This window comes from Pleurodeles waltl, chromosome 5 (assembly GCF_031143425.1).
Source record: "Pleurodeles waltl isolate 20211129_DDA chromosome 5, aPleWal1.hap1.20221129, whole genome shotgun sequence".
NCBI classification, from domain to species: domain Eukaryota; kingdom Metazoa; phylum Chordata; class Amphibia; order Caudata; family Salamandridae; genus Pleurodeles; species Pleurodeles waltl.
In genome coordinates, this window is record NC_090444.1 from 1,400,594,214 (window position 1) to 1,400,617,820 (window position 23,607).

Sequence of the window (23,607 nt, forward strand, 5' to 3'; positions counted from 1 at the left end):
TAATCAATCAATCAATCAAATCAAATCAAATCATTAATATTTATAAAGCGCGCTACTCACCCATGCGGGTCTCAAGGCGCTAGGGGAAAAAAGGGGGGGGGGGGTTAATGCTGCTCGAAGAGCCAGGTTTTTAGGAGTCTCCGGAATGCGGAGTGGTCCTGGGTGGTCCTGAGGCTTTTGGGGAGGGAGTTCCAGGTCTTGGCTGCCAGGAAGGAGAAGGACCTCCCACCCGCCGTGGAGCGGCGGATGCGAGGGACGGCAGCGAGCGCGAGGCCCGAGGAACGGAGGAGACGGGTGGGGGCGTAGAAGCTGAGGCGACGGTTGAGGTAATCCGGTCCCTTGTTGTGGAGGGCTTTGTGTGCGTGGGTGAGAAGTCGGAAGGTGATCCTTTTGCTGACTGGGAGCCAATGCAGGTGTCTCAGGTGTGCGGAGATGTGGCTGTTGCGGGGTACGTCGAGGATGAGGCGGGCTGAGGCGTTTTGAATACGTTGCAGGCGTTTTTGGTGCTTGGCGGTGGTCCCAGCATAGAGGGTGTTGCCGTAGTCCAGGCGGCTAGTGACGAGGGCGTGGGTCACGGTTTTTCTAGTGTCGGCGGGGATCCAGCGGAAGATCTTGCGGAGCATGCGGAGGGTGAGGAAGCAGGCGGAGGACACAGCGTTGACTTGCTTGGTCATGGTGAGAAGAGGGTCCAAGATGAAGCCGAGGTTGCGGGCGTGGTTTGCGGGGGTCGGTGCGCTGCCGAGGGCCGTGGGCCACCAGGAGTCATCCCAAGCGGACGGGGTGTTGCCGAGGATGAGGACTTCCGTTTTGTCAGAGTTCAGCTTTAGGCGGCTGAGCCTCATCCAATCTGCGACGTCCTTCATGCCCTCTTGTAGGTTGGTCTTGGCGCTGGCGGGGTCCTTGGTGAGGGAGAGTATACGTTGGGTGTCGTCGGCGTAGGAGGTGATGATGATGTCATGCTTGCGTACGATGTCGGCGAGGGGGCTCATGTAGACATTGAAGAGTGTCGGGCTGAGTGATGAGCCTTGAGGTATGCCGCAGATGATCTCGGTGGGGTCTGAGCGAAACGGAGGGAGGTAGACTCTTTGGGATCGGTTTGAGAGGAAGGAGGCGATCCAGTCCAGGGCCTGGCCTTGGATCCCGGTGGAGCGGAGGCGGGTGATTAGGGTGCGGTGACAGACGGTGTCGAAGGCAGCCGAGAAGTCGAGGAGGATGAGGGCGACTGTTTCACCGTTGTCCATCAGGGTTCTGATGTCGTCTGTGACTGAGATGAGGGCGGTTTCAGTGCTGTGGTTGGTTCGGAATCCGGTTTGTGAAGGGTCGAGCAGGTTGTTGTCTTCCAGGAAGGTGGTCAGCTGTTTGTTGACGGCCTTCTCTATTACCTTGGCGGGGAAGGGGAGGAGCGAGATGGGGTGGAAGTTTTTCAGGTCGCTCGGGTCAGCCGTAGGTTTCTTTATTAGTGCGTTGACTTCGGCGTGTTTCCAGCATTCGGGGAAGGTAGCAGAAGAAAAAGAGGAGTTGATGACGGCCTGGAGGTGCGGGCGATGATGTCGTCGGCTTTATTGAAGATGAAGTGAGGGCAGGGGTCCGATGGAGCACCGGAGTGGATCAAGTTCATGGTGGTTTTGGTTTCTTCGGTGTTGATGTGGGTCCAGTCGTTGAGGGTGATGGTCGGAGGTGTGGGTTCGGTGATGCTTGGTTGGGTCTGGTGTCCGAATCAATCAGGAATTTGTAAAGCGCTCTACTCACCCGTGAGGGTCTCAAGGCGCTGATGAGGGGTGTGGGAAAGGGGGGTGGGAGGTGCTGCTACTGCTGGAACAGCCAGGTCTTCAGAAGTTTCCTGAAGGTAAGGATGTCTTTGGTCTGGCGCAGGTCGGTGGAAAGAGTGTTCCATGTTTTGGCGGCAAGGTGCGAGAATGATCTACCGCTGGTTCTGCGGACGCATGGGACGGTTGTGAGGACGAGGTCAGCAGAGCAGAGATTCCGGGTTAGGGTGTAGAAGGAGAGCCGTCTGTTGAGGTATTCTGGTCTGGTGTTATGTAGTGCTTTGTGAGCGTGGGTGACAAGTTTGAAGGTGATTCTCTTGTTGACTGGGAGCCAGTACAGGTTTCTCAGGTGGTCTGTGATGTGGCAATGGCGGGGGATGTCCACGATGAGGCGTGCCGAGGCATTCTGGATGCGTTGCAGGTTCTTCTGGAATTTGGCTGTGGTTCCTGCGTAGAGGGCATTGCCATAGTCCAGTTTGCTGCTTACGAGGACTTGGTTGACTGTTCTTCTGGTTTCAGTGGGGATCCATTTATAAATCTTTCGGAGAATGCGGAGGGTGTTGAAGCAGGAGGAGGAGATGGCGTTGACTTGCTGGGCCATGGATAATAAGGAGTCCAAGATGAATCCTAGGTTGCGTGCGTGGTCGGTGGGAGTCAGAGCGGCTCCGAGAGTGGCAGGCCACCAGGAGTCATTCCATGCGGAGGGAGTGGAGCCGAAGATGAGGACTTGTGCCTTGTCGGAATTGAGTTTGAGGCAGCTTCTCTTCATCCATTTGGCAATGGCCTTTATTCTTTCATGGAGGGTGGTCTTGGCGGAGTCCTTGGTGAGAGAGAGGATCAGCTGGGTGTCATTGGAGTATGAGATGATGTTGAGGTTGTGGGATCGGGCAATGTTAGAGAGTGTGCCATGTAGACGCTGAAGAGGGTCTGGCTGAGGGACGAATCCTGGGGTACGCCACAGAGAATATGTGACAGAACAACTAGTTCCTAAACAACTATAGCCTAAACCACTACTGCTAAACAACTCAAAAGTCTCTACAACTAAGTACTGAACAACTACTGTCTAAACAACAATTGTGCCTGAATAACAATTGCCTGAACAACTAATTTTAAGGTAAGAAATTGATGCCACTCAGAGTGCATATCCTGGTGTGTGATCGTACTGACACCCTCCTCCGTACAAAAGTTCCTCATTTTCCTAATGACTTTTGCCCAAGGTCTGTTGACGACTGATGGTTTTCTCAGAACCTGGCGATCTCTTCTTCAAAAATTGACTCTGTCAACAACCAGGATGTACTAGATCGGGCCTCTTCAAATCCTGCAAATCAGTTTTCATATATTTTAACATTGCTAAACCTTTCAACAGTAGAAGACCATTTTAACCAAGATGGAATAATAAAAATATCAGTGCAACCCCTACCTTTAAACAGCTGGGCAAACGAGGGCTGCAACACCTCCCAGTGCATTTCACCTCTGCCCCCATTTAATCTAAACCATCACATTATTAAACCCTTGGTGCTTGCCAAACAAATGTTGCTATGTATGCTGCGTTGTCCATTTAAGTAAAGAGTGATTGTATGCCACTCATTGGACACAACCCGAAAAACAACCAGCAACAACAGAAAATCACTTCAGTAACCAGCCAGGTCAAATAACTCATTTATAACAAGCCGATCTCCATCTCAAAATTCACCTTATGATTTTGGCAGTGCAGCCTTTCCTTTCTACTTCCATTCTAAAATAATGTGTCAAACTCTGCTGCTGGTAACCTTAGTGACCCCAATATCTTGTGTAAAACCACAATCTACTGAAAACTAGTCAACTTCAAACCACCCTAAAGTCACACTCTCCATCCCCCAAATCAGAGTCCGCATACCGCTGCTCCCAGTAAACTGGACATATTGCCAAAAGTAAATAATTCCACAGCTGTATCCACATACCTCTCATTCCCTGTTCCGTTTTTGATGTTTTTAATGCTAACTTGACTTTTGTCCCCTTTTTCCACCACATCAGATCTGTGCAACCCACCACCAGTCTCCATGCCAAGAACGTCGGATACTCTAAAGGCTCAGAAAAAAACACACCATTACCAAGGAAAATAACACTGCCTCTTTTGTGATCCTACAAATGTCACCCTATGCTAGCACTGTTCTAAAACAACAATTTCTGGACTTCAAATATCCTGCCCTCTGCCCCTCTCCTTGGCACAACCCTCTAATATTCTTGTGCCCATTTCCCTAGCTGATAGTTTGTACCCCCACAGCAGCTTACAAAAAAACACATTTCCTGCATGCTTGCCTGCTATGGAGACTTGGGAGAAACCTAGTTTCACCAATGACATAATGAAATTAACTATAACATTTCTTCTAAGTGCATTAACACCGAGTACTTAATAGGGGTCGGCGGAATGTTTCATTCCACCAGCGTAATCGCAGAATTTTGGTCATTCCGCGCTACTCTTTAACGCAGGGTTCTGGCCAAATTATGCCAATCGCTGAATGGCAGAATTTTTCTCCTGCAAAGCTGCAGAAAATGTGAGTGAGAGAGACATTTATTGTCCCCAGCGCGATTTTCTAATGCGAGCAGCTGTGAACGATGAAAGGGCTCCCGTTTGAGTAGATTTGCTGCTGTTTAAGTAGATTTTCTACTTGAGTGGCAGCAAAAGCACCTCAAATGGCTGCATGCTCTTGCACCATGCATAGTGCCATTCACATTGATTTTCAGCGCTGCTTGAGCTACTGGCGATAAATTGCAGCGTGAGCACCATATTCTCTGCCTGTTGGTGGAACTCAGTGAGTTTCGCCCACCCCTAGTGCTAAATACCTTTACCTCGCTCCCTGACACTACATACTTCACACAAGCCTATGTATATGCCTTTCTAGGTTAAACCACAAGATATCCTTCAATTAATTGAATCATTCTCACCCACCTATCTTCAACAGCTCTTCCAGCATCTTTGTCTTATCCCGCTGTACAAGCTCCTACTATATTCTCCACTGCGCATGAAAGAATCCACAATAACACTGTTAATATATGTATGTACCTTGCTCTCACAACAACATTGTACTGAAAACAGCCATGCACCGAAGCTAGCAACAGCTGCAACACTTTCACGTCTTGCAGAAACTGTCTACTGACAACATTAACCACTGTCATGTTGTTTGTGTTAAATATTCATATCTTAGTGAATTATCAGGTTTTTTACTTCTAACCCAGCTTGGTACACTAATTCTGGGAGGGGATTTCAATGTGATCCATGGATACTACATCAACTGCACCCTGCACCCTCCACAAGAACTCTAGCTCTCAGTAGATTATTGACTTCCTTAGTGTTGGTGGACATATGGTGCAAGCGGCACCCCTATGAAACAACATTCACACACTTTCCACCTCGCATAAAACCCACTCCAGACCCAATTATATTTTTATGCAGACTGAATCTGCTCATAGTACAGGGCACCCATATCCTTCCCCACAGCCCCACAGATCATGCACTGCTCAAGATACCGCTGGGGGCAGCAATACAATACAAGTGGCGGTCAACGTGTGGTGGCCTCGGGAGGACATGTTAGTTGACCTCCTCCGAGTGGCCATAGGGAACTACTTTGAGCTAAACCAGCACTCTGTGGACTCCCTGGTGTTCCTCTGGGAGACCCTTAAAACAGTTGCCTGAAGAATAGCATTTGCAGAAAGAAAAAGAGATCACCCAGATGGAAACCCAAATTCTTGCCTTGGAGCAATCTGTTGGGGTGACCTCTTCAACTGTGTGCAGAGTCTAGTGGACGTCCGTGAGATGCTAAGTTGCAAATTCCTTGACCTAGCCAGCATCGCTGGGATGCTAACCCAGTACTGATTATACAAATACGGCAACAAGGCAGGGAAACTGATTTAGTGGTTGTCCCAGGGGCAAGAGGGCTCTTGCATGGACCTGGTGATACGGACAGCCGAAGGTCGACTGACTTACATATCTACAGAGATAGCTGGGGCCACTGCAGATTATTACAGCACCTTTAATAGTTGCAGATCCTCACCTCTGCCAGAAACTTTCCATTCCCTAGCAGAAGACCCATACACTAGAGCTTGGGCCCTGGATGAGCCCTTAGCACTAAAAGAGTTACAAACACCGATCTGTGAAGACCAAAATGGTTTCATGCTTGGCACAGGCACGCATCACTGTCTACATAGATTTCAGTTTGCCCTTTTTCAACTCAACAGCCTGCAGAGCCTTGCAGCCCTACTCCTGGTCCATTATGAAAAAGCATTTGATACCATCCACTGGTCTTTCCTATTTCAAATACTCTGATGGATGAACTTTGGCCTCAAACTCCTTACCTTGGTCGAGGCTCTAAATGGCTCCCCAAGTGTGAGACTGCGTGTTAACAGAATGTGTTCCCCCTTTTCTCCATACAGTGGGGCACATTGCATGGCTGCCTGCCTGTCACCTCTCTTCTTTGCCCTGATAATATAACCACTGGTGAACTGAATCAGGATAGATGCTCATGTGAGGGGCTTTTACTGGTGAGCCCACCATGAGGACAGGGTGGCACTATATAAGCCCATTACATGTTATTACATATACAGTCCCCCCATATGACTCTACCCCTCTTAATTCAGATGTTTGGCATTGAAGGAGATTCCTTGGGAATATGGGTAAACTGGGAAAAGTCCTGATAAATACACCTGACTTGTCTGATCCCTTAGCCCATGCCTGACTCTAGACTACGGGTCCCGCAAAGGCCGTTCTGATACCTGGGTATCACCATCATTCATGACCCTCAGACTGCACCGGAGCGAAACATCGCTCCAGTTCTGAAACGCACGCATGGTGATCTGGATTCCTGGACTTCCCTTACCCTCATTCTCCTTAGTCGAGTGGCTTTTTTAAAGATATTAATCCTCCCTCTGTTTTATACATGCTGCAGAATCACCCATATATACTTCCCCATCGTTCATCTCACTGCTGCAGTCTGTTTCCATGAGATTTTACAGGGCGGGCAAGGCGCAAAGAGTATCCTATGTTTTGACCATCTTAAAGCAGTGTATGACCTTCACAGGTCTCAGTTCTTAAATATCTACATGTGTGCCACACCCTCAAGGCTCACCAGGAGGCACTGGTGAGAGACCCTGATTTTAACCCTTACCATCTACAGCTTTTTCTTAAAAAACTTTATTGCTAATGTTTCATTTATAGTTTTAAGGAAGTTATAGAAGTTTTCATGACTGCTGTAATCTCTGGGGTAATTAGCAGTGCATGGCAAGGGTGCGAGTTATAGTTACCTAAGGCGTGAGTTATAGTTACTTGAAAAAACTCTAACTATAACTGCTGAATTTCTATGGTTTTGTACGAGTAAATTCAGAACTTAACTATAACATTCCTGTAACCTTAGGTTTTTTCATTGAATTTGTAAGTTTCTTTTAAATTTGTTTTCCTAACTATAACATCCCTGTAATCTTTGTTTTTTCAGTGAATTTTGACAGTTTTTTTAATGTAAAGTAATTTTCATTACTATACGTTAATCCAACTACCACGGCGCACGGCTCAACCTCTATAACCACCCAACCCTGCACAGTGCACGGCCAGTCCCTGTGGCAAACCCCTATACCAACCAAACCCTGCGAGGCCCCCTCCCCCAGGCCGATCTTGGCTCCGGGGACCCCATCCCCCAGGACGCGGCCCAAACATTTAATTTTTGTGGGGGTGGGAGGGCTCGAAGTCACCCTCCCCAGACCAGTCTCGCCACGGAGACCCCATCCCCTGGGGCACAGCCTAATTATTTTTGGGGGGGAATGGGGCCCCATGGGTGAGTGTTTGCTGTGACTTGGTGGCAGCTTTCAAAGCTTGCAAGCCACAGCATACAGCTATACAGGAGCCGGCCCTGGGGGGTGGTGGTCCCCAGGGCCATCTGTTGCTCCTTAAGGGGCCCCCTCCCACAAAAATAGCTCTGGGAATGTGGTGGTCCCCAGGGCCGCAGGGGTTCTGAAATAGACGCGCTTTCTATTTTTTTTTTTAGCCCCTGGGAGGTGGTGGTCCTTGGGCTCTGGGGGTGGGCATCCGTCCCCCCACGCATTATATAAGCAATGCCCCCGGTACTTGGCGCACCCAGGGGCTCCAGAATTACGTGCCCTGGCCCCTTTTGTTTTTTTAATACCTTTTTTGTGGGACTCGGCTTAAGTCAACATGGCTGTCAGCACTTCCTTGTTGAAGTTTTGGCAGCCAATCAGATCTCAGCTCGAGATCGGGAGAGGTCGTGAATCCTTCGTGTCCCTATATATACAAATTTGGATTTCCTTTAATTTCTCAAAAACTACTGAACTGATTTACACCAAATCACAAAAAGGGTTTTTTCTAGACCAAGAGCTACCTTTCTGCCAAATTTGGTGTAATTCTGTTTAGTGGTTTTGGTGCTATCGCTGTTCAAAATCCCTATGGAGAAATGAATGGGGAAAATGTGTTTTGCCCCCCTCCTTTATCTCGGCCCCCGCTTGATGGATCACCCCAAAACTTTCCAGAGAACAGCTCAAGTGAGCATCATTTTTGTGAAGATTCATCAAATGGCACCAAAGTTATTAGCAAAACAAAAAATGCTTTTTCTATAGAAACTATGGGCCTGATTATGTGTGTGGCGGTTCTCGGACCGCCACACTCTTAGTGGCAGTCTGGACCACCAATGCTGTGGTGGTCCAACCACCACATTACAACCATGGCGGTCCGTCTCCGCCGGGATCGTTGATCCTGATGGGCTGATGACGGGTGCAGGTTGGAACGCAGCGCCGCCCTGCTGATTAGAACCTGGTTCTCTGCCAGCCTTTTCATGGCGGTTTCACTGCCATAAAAATGCTGGCGGAGAACAGATGCAGGAGGTAACAGGGGGACTCCTGCCAGTGGCATGGGCAGTGCAGGAGTCCCCCTGCCCAGCATCCTCATAACGGGCACTGTCTGTTGTGTAGACAGTGCGCATTACGAGGGTGCTGGTGCCCCCTGTGGGTGGCAGCATTGCTGCCAGCTTGATTACAAGCCAGCCACACTGCTGCCGCCACTTTCCCGCTGGGCTGACGGGCAGAAACCTTGGTTTCCACCCAGCAGCCCAGCAGGAAAGTCACAATGGGGCTTGCAAGGAGGTTTCCAGCATGGTGGCAACCACCCTGTCAGGAGTTCGGAGGATAGGTGTTCTCGTCCGCCAAACTCGTAACGAGTGTCAAGTTCCTAACTATACCTAGTGGTGACCCCCCACTGGCTATATAAGCTCTTTACTTACTTGCAACATACTTACTTTTCCCATGATTTTTGTTGTAAAAGGAATCCGTTCTAAAGGCATAATCATTGTAATTTGTATTCTAAAAGCCTTTTGGTGTAAAGGGAGTTTCGTTATAAAGCCTTCATTCTAAAGGCTTCTCATTCTTTAGCCTTCATGATAAAGGCTGCTGCCCCAAAAACAACCCTAAAGATTTGGGGCAAGTGGATTTTGGGTTCCTTGTAGAACAATGACTAGTATGTCTTTATGCTGTGTCATAATGGTGTTTTCTCCTCTGTCTCTTCTTGGGGGACTGGCGGGGTCGACGATCATTGCAACTGATGTTGATACTGTCAATAGTGCTTTCACATAGCCTCATGTTGTTGTTTTTTATATGAAATCACATTAAAATTAATAAACAATATAACAAAATATAATACTATCTTGCCCTGAAAATAACAGCACCTTAAAACCACTGCCACCATCAGCAGGAAGAACTCAAAAAATGTGATAATACATCCCTCTAGTTTCCAAGACTTGGGCTTTGACTTAGAATACCACTTCTGTTTCCAAAAAGGGCCAACATCGATTCCACCAGATGCATCAGAAAATACCTGATCTAAAAGAAAGGCCTTCCACAATCTCAAATGTGCTTTTTAATCTGGCAGACAGCCTCACTCTGTACTGAGGCAAAGTATGCCCTTCTAATGGCAGACCATGCCCACTGCAGAATGCTCTACATGAGCCTTCTTCCAGACCAACATATCCTCTAACAGCTGCAGCAGCACAGTGGCATTCTTATCCAGTGGAAACCTCGCCTCCATCACTGTCAAATCCATTAAATGTCCAAGAATGCCAACACTCTTGAGGGCCCCACTATCTTCTCTGGGGCTAAAGGAAGTTTCTAATCCACCATGAACCTCTAAAAGTCTTCTAACACAGGGGGTCCAGTGATCCCCCAAAAAGAAACTGTCCAAGTATTGTGTATCAGACGACAAGCTTCTCAGAAATGTAAACAACCACTCCAAAAGCAAACTAAACTTCTACAATAGTGCACAGGAAATAGAACATCTCAGGGGCAAAGCTCTATCTACAAACAACTTGTTCCGCCACTGCATGCCCAGTAACTCTAACTCATCTAGATAAACCGACAACAACCTAAAGGAATACTTCACATCACTTTTTGCCAATTAATGCCCCATGTCTGCTAACTTTACTACCTCAATGGCATTGTCTACAGATGCATACTTAGAGAGCTCAATGGCTTGGGTCATTAAATTATTTACTGATTGGCTATCTGACCAGGACAGATGTTGGAACAACTTGAACTTAACTTTCACTTTTTTGGCAATCACACCTATCGGTGACACAGACATTCTACCATGCTGTCTTCAACAGCTTCCTTCATGAGTCTGTGCCAAAGCACCTCATGGTGCTCATTTGCTTAAAGTACATTTCCACCCATCTCCTGGTTCCAGGTCCTTTTTAACCTAGTTTAAAATAAAAATGAAAACCATTCAACAATAAATCTTCTCATCTCCTTTGTCATAAACCTATAGCTAGTATTACATCCTTTCCACTGTAACTAGCGTACAAGTCTTCCAACAACTTCCTTCTGGACCCTCTGTCCCTTCTCTTGGAAGTGTGTCTATCATGCCTCCCTCGATCTTTATGCCCAGCCCCCACTTGGTTAGAAAAACCTTTGTCGTATGTCCAACATTCTCCAACTGGCCTGCCAGCCTCCAACCTGTGCTACCTGCCACACTCTGGGTGGGCTGTCCCTAAAAGGGCCTATAAACCACTAGCAAACCACTGGTTATACATGTGGTAGGAGCCAGCCTTATGGACACCATCCACTGCAGCTACAAATCCATGTTGAGCTTCTGCCACTTACATTTTACATCGTCAGCCAATCTAGCCCATGATATTAGCAGACCTGTGCTAATCCCTCAAATGTTATCTGTGCCTTATGTATCATTTAGTTATATTTAAGCAATGCACTGTAATTATCCAGATATTTCTAACATTGCAAGCTTGCATATATCAAGAAGGCAGCCGTTCAATTCTCAATAGACACAGGCATGCCCAGCCGCTTAGAGACCTCAGGTTATTCTTCCTTTGATCCCTATTTAGCTCTCATCTCACTATTCAGTGACTTAAACACCTCAATGTATTCACCTATCCATTTTTTGTCACAGACATAAAATGAGCACCCAAAGGCTTTTTTTGGCTATTTATTGTATCTTACCAGTTTTTTCTCCTTATGTTCCAGATGCATACACCAATTATTTTTGCTTTGCCACTCATCCTCACAATACAGATTTTCCACATGCCACCATCTTCCCTTCCTCCTCGGTCCCAGTGCCCTGATCAACCATGTATTTTCACTTTGACAATCAAACTATGGCCACCTCCACACTAACTCCCCTTCAACACCAATTGACCACACACCAGTCAGCTGGGCCTCTTTTCTGTTTTCAGCACTCTTACCTGACCATATAATCGGGGTCTGCACCCAAGCCTGATGACCTGCCTGATCTGAACAACAATACAGACAGCATTGTTATTCCCCAAGCCAGGTGGTTCAGTGCATTCCTGAAACGCACCAAGCTACCTCACCTGTTAGTGCTCCTTAGTCCCCGCCAGACTCTTAGGTCCTCATACCATAGCCATAATACATTCTCCCTCCTGTCATGCCACTCTTGTTCCCCTCCTGCCACCTCCCCTCTTGCACATCATAGTCCAACACAATCTCTTCACTCTCCTCACACACAATCTCCCTGATGGCTCCTACTTGCACTGGAGACTTCACTATCACCCACAGCACCATCACCAAAATAAAGTATTGATAAATAAAATGTCCTCTTCGTCAATGGGGACACACCAGACCTTCCCTACACTTCTCTGGACATGTTCCTCAACTTCACTGAGTAGTTCAAACTGGGCAGTCTCGAGGCTGAGGTCTGGCAGCCACAAAAAACTCTCACAGCTTTTGGCTGCCCCACCCTCCTGTTCTGAACAAATAAGAGGGCCTGCCCTGCAGCAGGATTCTTCTGCATCAACACCTGAGAGGGTGAGAGTTGTTGACAAAGCTCGTTTACCAAATGAACCTCACAATAAAGCCTCACTCAAACAAACATTTCTGCATGTCCACAAACAACACTACGTCACACAGATACTTCTTAGCATACCTGTTAATTCACTTTCATTTGGAAGCAAAATTGCGCTATAGGCTTCATTGTTGTCGCATTCTTGCAAATGTGTGAGATAAGAACAGGTTGCCCCCATTGACTTTAAATGTGTACCTTCTTAAGAGATTGCTTTCACCCTCAATTGAGAGTCATTGTTTTTTAAGTGCAAGTGTTGCATGGTATATTATGTTATGCAGATTTGTATAGCACCCTATTACTCTGGAGGGTATCCTGGTGCTGAGCCTAGCCAAATCTAAGGCCTAGAGGGACTACATGAAAATCCAAGTCTTCAGCTTCTTGCAGAATTCAAGACTTGAGAAGTAGGCTCTTATGTGTATTGGCAGGTCGTTCCAAGCTTTAGGAGTGATGTAGGAGAAAGTGTGACCACCGGATCTAGTTTTCTGTATCCATGGAATGTGTGCGAATATGAGTCCTTATGAGCAGAGGTATCTAGAAAGTTTGTAAAAGTAGATGCGATTTTTGAGGTATGCTGGGTCGTAGTTACATAAGTGCCTTGAAAGTGTGGGGAAGGAGTTTGAATTGTGCTTGTTTGTGTATTGGGAGCCAGTGAAGCTGGCCCATCGAGTTCTGAATGGTCTGCATTCTTGTGGTGAGTGTTATATTGATCCTGGCATAGAAGGTGTTCCAGTAGTTCAGCTTGCTTGAAACAAGAGCATGCATCACAGTTTTCTGGGTGCTCATTGGGAGCCATTGGAACATCTTCCTCAGCATCTTTGCAGTATGGAAGCATAAGGTGGTGATGGTGCTGACTTGGGTAGTCATGTTGAGTTTGGTGTGGGTAGTGGGAGTGGGTGCTGGTGGTTTACTATTAGCTGTGTAGCCACCTACCTTTACCCATTTTTCCACTCATATTAGCGCATTAATACCAGAGCAATTTACTTTGCCACTACCTATTCTGTTTGTCCTGACTAATAATTGGAGGACATAACCATCCAATATGCTGATTTACAGTTCACTGGTAGTTCTAGAGGTTATAGTGGGAAATTGTCAATAAGTTAACACTTGGTATTAACCCCTTGATTTAGAGATTTGCAGGGCAAAAATTAGACTGCAGGTAAAATGCAAAAACAGGAGGCTAACGCTGTTAACATGCATTTTTAGATGTCCCCCATATTCACCACATTTACAGTCACACTTTGCTGGTAAAAATGGCTAAGCATTTTGTGCACATGATGCAGTTTTACAATGTGATTGGAGTGATAAAAAAGTATAGTCAACAATAGTCAACTACCTTAAATTCTAAACTTGAAAACATGTTCACTAACCACATTACCACAAACATTTCCTGTTACTTCAGGTTTCCCGTAGGCTCTAAATGTGCACTTTAGAACGCAGCTGGATCAGGGATGTTCCAACTGGAAGTATTCCAATGATTGTAGCGATTTTCTGATTCTTCATGCAGGCTTATTTTTCCTTACGGCACTTGCCAGAGCAAACATATTTCAGCATCAAATACAAGAGAAAGCTGGAATGACTACATGACATGTCATCACTGTTCGTACTGTTACAAAACATGGCCCCTGTGGTGAGCTTACAATCTAAGTTCAGTTAATTCTATTTTACTTAAGAGCTCCAGTTCAAGCAAGTTTGTTGATTGTCAAAGACTTTGCTATGCTCCCTAAACTTATGTGTGAGGAATTCTCCACAACTGGTGACTCCACACACATAAGTATAGGAAATGCGGAGTCATAAACATCTGCATGTAGTTTGTGAATACCAAAAAGTAGTGAGCTGACTCAAACGTGTACGTTTACCATTACGAATCAAGCCCTAGGTTTTTGTTAGGTCAAGCTTTGACAGCACTTGCGCTGTCTCTCGATCTGTTGTATACAGTTTGTGGGCTAAATGCCCACCTCTTGGCTTTTTATTGGTTATTAATGTTAGTCCATTAAAAAGCCTTGCCTGCAATTGGTTAATGTCCCTTCGTCCCTCCTTTTCGTCTGTGATGATGGAATATGGAACGCAGTGCAACATGTTCCATCATGGAGTTGAATGAGAGAGAGGAATGTGTTGATGTGAATGAGAGGAGCAGCACAAATGGATTGTCTTCCTGCTTTAGTCTTGCTGTATGTACCAGGTTTGAATAAACAGGTCACTTCTACTTCAATGTGTGTGAGCTTCATTTGCGACAGTGGCGATGAGCAAACATTGGACTCGGAAAGGAAGGCAAAAAAACAACCCCGGGAGTACACAACACGGGACTCATGTAGAAGAAATTTAAGTGTAATAGATTGTGTGCTGTACGAATCGGTTGCTGTCATGGTGGATAAAATACATTTGGGACGTGGTAAGTGGTCATGGATATTAATTCGTGCGAGTCTGCAATTTCAGTGTTAGGAAGATGACAGTAGAGCTACTTGAATAATGCACTTACAAGCTACTCGCAGCTGCTGCTGAAGGAGCTTGTGTCTGCTGTTGACTTTCAAATCCATCACACTCGGGCGTGAACGGCTTTGTCATCACGCTGGAGGCATTTGAACAACAAGCCCTATTTCTTTTAGAAACGTAGATGATGCACGTTTTTGTCACGTCGTTACGAGTGCTTTTTCACAGCATTTCGGCAACAAGGTTGTGTTGCATTGGGAAACTTACGTGAGCAGTTTGTAATTATTTATAAAATATACAGAACTAATCACAACGTCGGGACACAGCATTTCTGGGCTGGATTTATTGATTGTCAGCACGGTGACAGGCACGCCTACATTTTAATAGTAAGCGTGTGATTACTATTACACACACCATGTTTAATTTACAAAATGTACAAAAATGTATGCTTTGAATTAATTGAACTTGGCAACATCTAAACCTTTTTTTACCATGTGTGAGATGGCAGGTTTGGAAAGAGTATTTCTGTAATTATATATTGACACATTTGAACATGATGATTTCTCACCAGAAAAGAAAAAAAAATGCTTTAACATTGTTTGAGTCCTGGAGGTGTAAAAACGTATAATCAAATTGGAAAAAGAGTAAGACAAGAAGGAGTTGTTAATGTGTTTACACATGCTTTAGAAGATCTTGATGCTCATTTTTCCTCTGTAGTTTGTGTTGCAGTTCATAGATATAAATATTTTCAGTGTAAACAGTGATAAATCAAAAGTATAGATGGTTATGTCTGTGAGCTGAAACAATTAGCTATAAGTTGTCGGTTTGGAGACCTACAAGAATAACTCATTTGTGATCAAATTATAATGCACACCAGCAATCCAAATATAGAGAATAAAGTATGGGTTAATGGTGAAGTTCCTCTGAAGGCAGTCATGTCTTTAGTAAAGAAAGCAGAATTAACATGCAGGTGTGCAAAAGCTGTTGTAGAGGAATCTCAAAATGAAAACAAAAATGTCAGTGTAGTTAAGACCACCAAGAACAATAAGAGTAATCATCAGAGTGCTATGCCTATGAACAGTAAAATTGGCTTTAAAAGGAAAGAGGACGTCAGCATCAATAAATGTTCTAGATGTGGCAGCAGTGAACATTTAGCTTACTATAAAAAATGCCCAGCCAAAAACCAAAAATGTCCCAGTTATGGGGTAATGGACCATTTTGCTAGAGTCTTTTAAAAGAAAAAAGAAGGAAATGTGAAGTACATTCAAGAGGAGAGTTGTTCATATTCTGATCATCATGAAAAGGAGTCTGATTCCAGTAGTGTGCTTTGCTTTGAGTATGATGTATGCAGTGTTGAGAGTTGTGTTAGAAAATAACCTATGTGTGAAATATCAGTAGATGTTGTACTGGTTAATTTAATGGCGAATTCTGGTTCACCATTTACCATAATTAATAAGGCAATGTGTGTGGGGTTATTTGGGGGCAACTTTGTCTTGGAAAAACCAGATGTGGAAGCAAGAACATATACGGGCCAGAGCATCAACTTAATTGGTGTCAGAACAACAGAATTAACATTTAAGGGAAGAAAAGCAATGTGTAAAGTGTAGATCTCGGAAAAGGGTCCCTCAGTATTAGGTTGGCATGATCAGGGAAAATTAGGAATTATATTGAACTCAAATAGTGCTGAACCAGTGTTATTTATGGAGGAAGACATTAGGGAAAAAATGCGTAACTAATTTTCAAAGATGTTTTCAGGAAATGTTGAACTGTTAAAAGGATTCAAACACAAAATAGAATTGAAAAATGCTGTGACTCCATGCATACACAAAGTAAGACACATATGCCCTCATTGCAACATTGGTGGTATATACCGCCTACCGCCGTGGTGACGGCCACCAAAAGACCGTTGCCGCAGCTACCAGCCGTCCGCCAAATTATGACAGTAGCTAGAATTCTGCCAGAAGGATGACGGAATTCCAGCTGCGGCCATGGTGGCGGATGGCGGGAAGGAGGTGCTGCTGTTAGCAGCAGCGCCACGCCAGTAGAACGCCGCAGACCGTATCATGACACATGATATGGCCTGGCGGTGTTCTGCTGGCGGACACTGCTGCTGGCAGCAGCGCCCCGTCCCATCTCCTGCCGGAGGACCCCTTGCAATTAGGTAAGTCGGATGTTCTGACGGGGAGGGGGGTGTTGTGTGAGTGTGGAGGGGTGTGTGTGTCTGTGCGTGCATGCATACAGGTGTGAGATGCGTGTTGTCCGTGTGTGCGTGTATGGATGTGTGAGTGCGTGTATGTTGTGTTGTGTGCTTGCATGTGTGCATGTATGTATGTCCGTATGTGTGGATGTGTGTGTGAACGGATGTATGCATGCGTGGATGACTGTGGGTATGAGTGTGTATATGCATGTGTTAGGTGGCGCGTGAAGGTGCGTGTATGTCGTGGGGGGTCTGGAGTATGAGGGAGTGGGGGGAAACCAGGGGAGGGGAAGGGGGGTGGGCAAGACCCCTATCAGTGGCAGGGAAGGGATTCTCTGTTACTGATAGTGCCTACCTCCTTGGTTTTTGTGGCAGTAAGGACGCCATGAAAACCATGGCAGTAGGCGGGGTCATAATCCCGCAGGTGGGCTAGTGACGGCAGTCTCCAGCCGACGGTCATTACCGCCATGGAGGATGGTGTGGTACTTTGGCGGTTTGGCTTGAGCCAAACCGCCAATGTCATATTATAGGGAAACGTACCGCCAGCCTGTTGGCAGTACTTTCTCCATTTTCCCGCTGTATACCAGGGTTGTAATAAGGGCTATCCAGTTGCCCATTAAAGATGAAGTTGTAGCAGAATTAAGAAAGTTGGATATGGAGGGCATTATTGAACAGGCTGAATCTTCTGAGTGGGTTTCACCCTTGGTTGTGGTGAGGAGGTCCAACGGCAAAGTGAGGTTGATCTCAGAGACGTTAACAAAAACATTGTGATTGATCATTTCCCATTACCAAGAATTAAGGAAATGTTAGCAAGCACAATGTTTTTACTACACTAGACTTAAAATCGGCTTATCACCAGGTGGGTACACCCTGAATGTAGGAAGTACACAACGTTTATCACACCTGTAGGTTGTTTCCAATTTTTAAGGGTAATGTTTGGTTTGGCGTCTGCCACTGCAATGTTCCAACGCTTGATGAGTGAATTGTTTAAGGATATAGATAGAGTAATGTTTTTTCAGGATAACATTTTTATCATGGGTGAGTCCAAGCTATAATATGATCTTAAATTGAGACAAGTGTTGGAAATTTTAGATAAGAAAGGTCTAACAGTGGAATTTAATAAATGCAATTTTGCTAAGCAAAAGATGATCTATTTAGGTCACAGTATTAGTAATAAAGGCATTAAACCTAAGCAGAAATTAATGGATGCCATTTGTAAGGCACCAGCCCCTTTCAGTAAAGATAATGTTGGAACATTTCTCGGTCTTGTGGAATTTTACTCAAAGTTTGTGTGTAATTTTGCCAGAAAAAAACACATTTTGCCAGGAATTTACTTAAAAATTGAGTCAAATGTGTGTGGTCGGAAGAATGCCAAAGAGAATTCACTAATTTGAAGGGTGGTATGAGCAATGCACTGTACTTGAAGAGTTTTGATCCCAAGCATCGCATTTGTATAACCACGGATGCCAGCAAAAAAGGGTTGGGAGCTGCACTTTCGCAAACTGGTGAAAAGGGCAATGAATGGTTTGTGGCTTTTGCTTCACACTCTCTTTCCTTGGTGTAAGAGAGGTATTCTGTCATTGAAAGAGAAACTTTAGCATGTGTTAGAGGACTCTGTAATTTTAGGCATTACATATGGTGATTTAAGGTGTTGGTGAAAACAGATCACAAACCATTGACAAAGGTGTTGACCACAACAGGTTTACAGAGAGCTTCTCCACATTTAGCACGCATATTGGTTAAGTTACTAGACTTCAATTATAAGATTCAATATATTCCCGGTTTGAACAATAGGATAGCGGATTTTTTAAGCCTTGTGCCTTTACCAGCTGATGATAATAATGAGCATCTTATTGATGGGTGTTTTGCTGGAATTTTGGATGAAGGCATGGAAGGGATTAACCTGGAAGAATGGAAAAGTCACATCATAACGGATGGTACAATGCAAAAAAAGATAATATTTATTAAGGAAAGCTGGCCAGAAAAGAAAAACATTGATAATGAGTGCAGGGCATTTTGGGAATTTGAAAATGAACTTAGTGTGGAGGACGGAATACTACTTAGGAGTGGGAGGTTCATACCGCCATTTGGAATACGCGGAAGAATTTTAGATATATGTCACGAGGGATATTTAGGTATTTCTAAAGCAAAACAAAGAGTCAAGCAGAATTATTGGTGACCCGGCTCTGATAGTGACATTGATAGAATGGTCAGAGAATGCATGAAATGTAATTGTTCTGATAAAGCTTTGAAAACACTTTGTCCACCATTGATTTGAATATCGTATCCCAGCATGTCCTGGGAAAAGATAGGGATTGATGTAATGGGCCCAATAGAGCGTGGTGAAGCACAAAAGAAATGTATTATTGTAGTTGTGGATCGTTTTTCAAAATGGCCAGAAATTGATATAGACAAAAGAGCAGATATGGAACATGTGGTGATGTTTTTTTATAAAATATTTTTTAAAGAAGGTTTGCCCAAACAAATAATTTCTGATAATGGTCCGCAATTTACTTCTGAGTTATTTGGATTTTTTTTAAAAAGGAATGGGTTTTGTCATAAAACCCCATCTGTGTATCATTCTTCAGGAAATGGTTTGGTTAAACGCTTTAACAGAGTGATTAAGGGGTCTTTACAGATTGCGATGAGTCACAATTTGAAATGGGAATCTGAAGTGTTCAAAATGTTATGGCATATCGCATTACTCCTTGTTCGAGTACAGGGAAAGGTAATTTTGTCCTTATGAGGGGACGTAAGCCATTAAATAAGTAAGTTGCATGGATGCAAACAACCAAATTGGCAGTTTGGTCTCCTGAGAGTATTGTTAAAAAAATGTGTGAGTCTAAAAAATCTTATAAAGATTACCATGATAATAAGAAAAATGTCAAACTGGTACCAATTGTAGTGGGAGATTGGGTGAAAGTGAAAAGGGATAAAATAGTTCAAAAAGGGATCAGTACATTTTCTACAGCCCTCTAAGTAAGTAAATTGTTTAGCAATTCAGCTTTACTTGGTGATGGAAAGTGTGGCATTTAAGCAGATTGGTGAAATGTTTGCATGCTGGTCAAGAATGTATTCAGAATTCAGAAGAAGAGAGAAATAACTAAAGGTATGACTGGATGGATGATGTAGTGGAAAAAGATATGGTCCATGGAAATGCTATTAATGAGAATGTGGGAAGTGAAACAGGCATCACTAATAAATGTTCATCACAAAGGAGGTTGGATTTGAGTATTCATAGAGAAAAACTCAAAAGAACCATTCGCAAACCTAGAAAATGTAACAATTGCATTTTTTCTTGATGGTGATTTGGATTGTATATAGGCACAGATGCAAACAATTATACTTAATTTATTTCATAATATATTTGGTGTTTAGATATTTTAATTGCATTTTATTATAGGAAAATATCCAACAAGAGTACTTCAGGTTTTTCAAAATATGTTTGTATTTAGATACTTTATGTTTATTTTTTATAAAGGGGAAAGGTGTGTGATGATGGAATATGGAATGCACTGTGATATGTTTCATCATGGAATGGGGGAATGGAATAAGGGCGAGGAATGTGTTGATATGAATGAGAGGAGCAGCACAAACGGATCGCTCTTCCTGCTTTAGTCTTGCTTTATGTCCTGAGGTTGAATAAAGAGGTAGCTTCTACTTCATCGTGTGCGAGCTTCATTTGCAACAATCATCCTTTGTTTCCTCCCTCGCTATCATTCTGCTTTTGTCTTGATCCATTCATTTTCAGGTACTACTTTTTTTTTTATTCTCATGCACAAGTTGTTGGCTGCTATTCCTTGTTAATGGTTTCCTGCACGTGTCTTCCTTTGGCGACCGCCGCCATGCAGTGCCGTCCCTACACCACCACCCTTCACCCATCGCTGCTTGCAAGCTACCCCCCCCCCCCCAATCCTGTTTTAGTTATTTTGCCAGTAAGCACTTGTGTTTTTAGAACCTTGGTGATTTCTGGACGGCCAGGCTTATCACGTGCAGTTCGCTTTCCGTATTTTTCGCTCATTTGTTCATTACTTTGCTTAATCAGAAAAAGCATGTAGTTGTGCCTTGTGTGTGTTCTTGGGCCACCGGCAGTGTACGCATGAGGAGCGCTTTAAGGCAGACTGTTAAATGCAACATGCGCATAAACACAAAAGTGCTATATCACTGACTATGGAGACTTTTGAATTATTTATTAACCGAGTGCCAAGAATTCACATAAGATGGCACTAGCTTTTGTCATCATACTGTGCTGCCGGTGTCAAATAGGTGCAAGTGAAACTTCTACTGGTACAGCTCCAGAACTCTCAGAAACACGACCAGGCCAACGGGGATGTGTGCGCACATCCAAAACTAAACAGTTTCCAGCATCGCTGCCAAAAACGTATAGGTAAATAATCATTGAATTGCTGCACATTCTTGATTAGTAAGCGGTGCCCGTGTTAATTTTCTCTAAGATTCGTGTCTGTCTGCGCCCTTTGTTTTTATGGGCATGTGAGAGCATTTCACTCATGCGCACAGAACAACATGCATTTCAACCTCCTTGTCTTAATAGTGTATTTCCTTTTCTGACACACTGCGTGTGACATTCTATATCACACACACCAGTCCTTTTCCCGAAACAATGTATCCGGACTCAGCACCTCGCTTTGTCGGTGTAACGCGACCCCCTTCACGCCCCCCCCCCCCCCCGCCCCCCCAGGGTAATTTTCTTTTTTTGTTTCGGAGTGTCCCTTTCGATAGCGAGGCGCATAAGGTTCCGAGTAGAGACCCTCTCCCAGGGCTCTGACGTCTCCTCTGACGCTGGGTTGTTGTGCCTGCGCCTGTACTGAGTGATGGTTCTTAGCACCAGCCTGTTGACATTCAGATTAAACATTGGCCTGCTGGGTTGGGGACGCATTTCAGAGACCTCCTGCGCCAGTACTCTCTCGTTGTCATCTTGCAGGACTCACCTTCACGAGCCGAGTATGCGCTTAAATTACGGAGAATGATGGCGACGCGTGACTGCGTTTTTCATCCTTTAAAGATTGTTATGTGTTTCCACAGCATGCACCAGGCCTCAGGGCATCAGAGCACTGTTCAGAAAATAACATTTATTTATTTGTTTATTACAGAAACAGTTCATTGTTGAAAAGAGCAAGAACATATTAATCCATATATATCTAAACGTACTGTTCCTTTACAGGAAAATGCATATAGCAATCTTGTGGCAAGCATACCCCCCTGCAATGAACTGTGCACATTAGTGCACTGGAGCTGTTTCATTGTTAAAGTCCTGTGCTGTGAAGTGTGCCTGGCAGTTCAGGGTGGAGGTGGGTTTCTTAAAGTGACCCTTAAAGTGACATTGTCATTTACTACACCAATTGCTCTAACTCTCGCAGATGCGAGACTGATTGCATTGCAAATGCTTGTTTCTTTCCTGTATACTCTGTATTCTGGCTGGCAGCATGTTCTATGGTCTAGTTTTTTTTTTTTTTTTTTTTTTTTTGTTGCTTGAATCTCAGTTTTAGCTAGAGTGGGCCTTGTCGCTGGGTTGCACTGTCAATGATCTTAAATCGCCTTTGAGAACGATACCACACATAGTAAATAATAGCATTCAAGACAACAAAAGGCATCATTAAAAGTGCCGCTTCGTGTTACAGGCGCTGGGGAAAAAGGTGGACAGACTGCCTGCGTCGCGGTTTCTTAGCTGCATAAGTAAGACCTGCAAGCAGTGATTCCCGCCAAGCAACAGACCTGCAGATCCAAATCTCCCACGTCCGGCTTGTTCATTACATCTCCTTCTATAAATTAAATACTCGTGCAATATATTGAAGGGTACCGCAGTTACTAAAAGTGATTCTTAAGAGCAAGCATCCCTTCTTTGTGACTAATAAAAGTTTTACAACCGGCCTTGCAATGGAATTACGTCCAGGCTTGATGTGCCTGGCAGGGTTCCAGCGCGCGGGAGTCAAGAAGGCAGGGTGGCGAGAGTCAGTGCACACAGGCTCTCTGCTTTCCTCCTCTCACCGTGGTCTCATATTGTTTGGCTTTTCATCGAAAAGAGCGCGCGCATGCAGCTGAATGACTTTCTCTCAGCGAAGACCGCCGTCTCCCTCTGAGCTCCACATCTCCTCCCCCTGCTCCCTGCCCCAAGTAAATGTGCACAATAAGGGAGGGATGACATCATCGGCCAGTGGTCCCAAGCTGTTTTGCACAACATTCACCTTTCATTGTTCTGATGTGACATAGTTGGAATGTGACGGCAGATTCCCCGTGGAGTCAGAGGGGTCCTGAACACGGCCTGTCTGAGTTTCAGTCAGAATAGCATTTGCTGCATCCCCCTTGCAAACAAACTACATCCTGCGTCCCTGATTGCGACGAGGTAAGTAAAGTAAAGTTTACTAAAACTGTTTTTTCCACGTGGCAAATCTCGGTTTACTCTGCGTGTAGCCCATGCCTGTTTCATTTGTTAATGGGTTTCCTTGGTAGCGAGCTCCGCGAGCTGTGATTAACAGCACACGCAGCAGTGTTCACGTCTGACGTGCTGCAGGGGGTGGAAACTCAATGTTCTTTCTCGAGCTTTTTTAGACAAAAATCCACATTTGTAAAGAAACGTACAGTAATCGTGGGTTTCTAGCCTTCTTTGAGTTTGGGTTGATTTTAATTTGTGCATTAAATAGACACAGCCAGCCAGCTTGTGTGCCTTGTTTTTTAATCCTCCGCAAACTTTAGTCTGTTGTGCAGGCGTCGCTTGTATGTGGCAGTCTGTAGTGGAGTAAGTGGCCTGACTTGCAGTTGCCTTTGTAGATGACGATCGCATGAGCATGCTTCAGTGCTGCGCACAAGGGAGCACGCTCGACGTGGGTTGACAGGCTCGTTCGTTAATTTAAGCTAAA

The 23,607-nt window shown here is 44.7% G+C and overlaps 1 protein-coding gene across 5 annotated transcripts in view; it reads left to right on the forward strand.

Annotated features, from left to right (window-relative positions):
- Nucleotides 1-23,607, forward strand: part of FILIP1 (filamin A interacting protein 1) — a 602,420-nt gene that overhangs the window by 411,212 nt on the left and 167,601 nt on the right. The window contains exon 1 of one of the 5 annotated variants that reach the window (XM_069235668.1): nucleotides 22,754-23,093. The exons of the other annotated variants lie outside the window; for them this stretch is intronic. The gene's annotated coding sequence lies outside the window, so the exon portion shown is untranslated. Of the gene's footprint in view, nucleotides 1-22,753; nucleotides 23,094-23,607 lie in introns of those variants that run through there. 5 annotated transcript variants of the gene reach the window in all.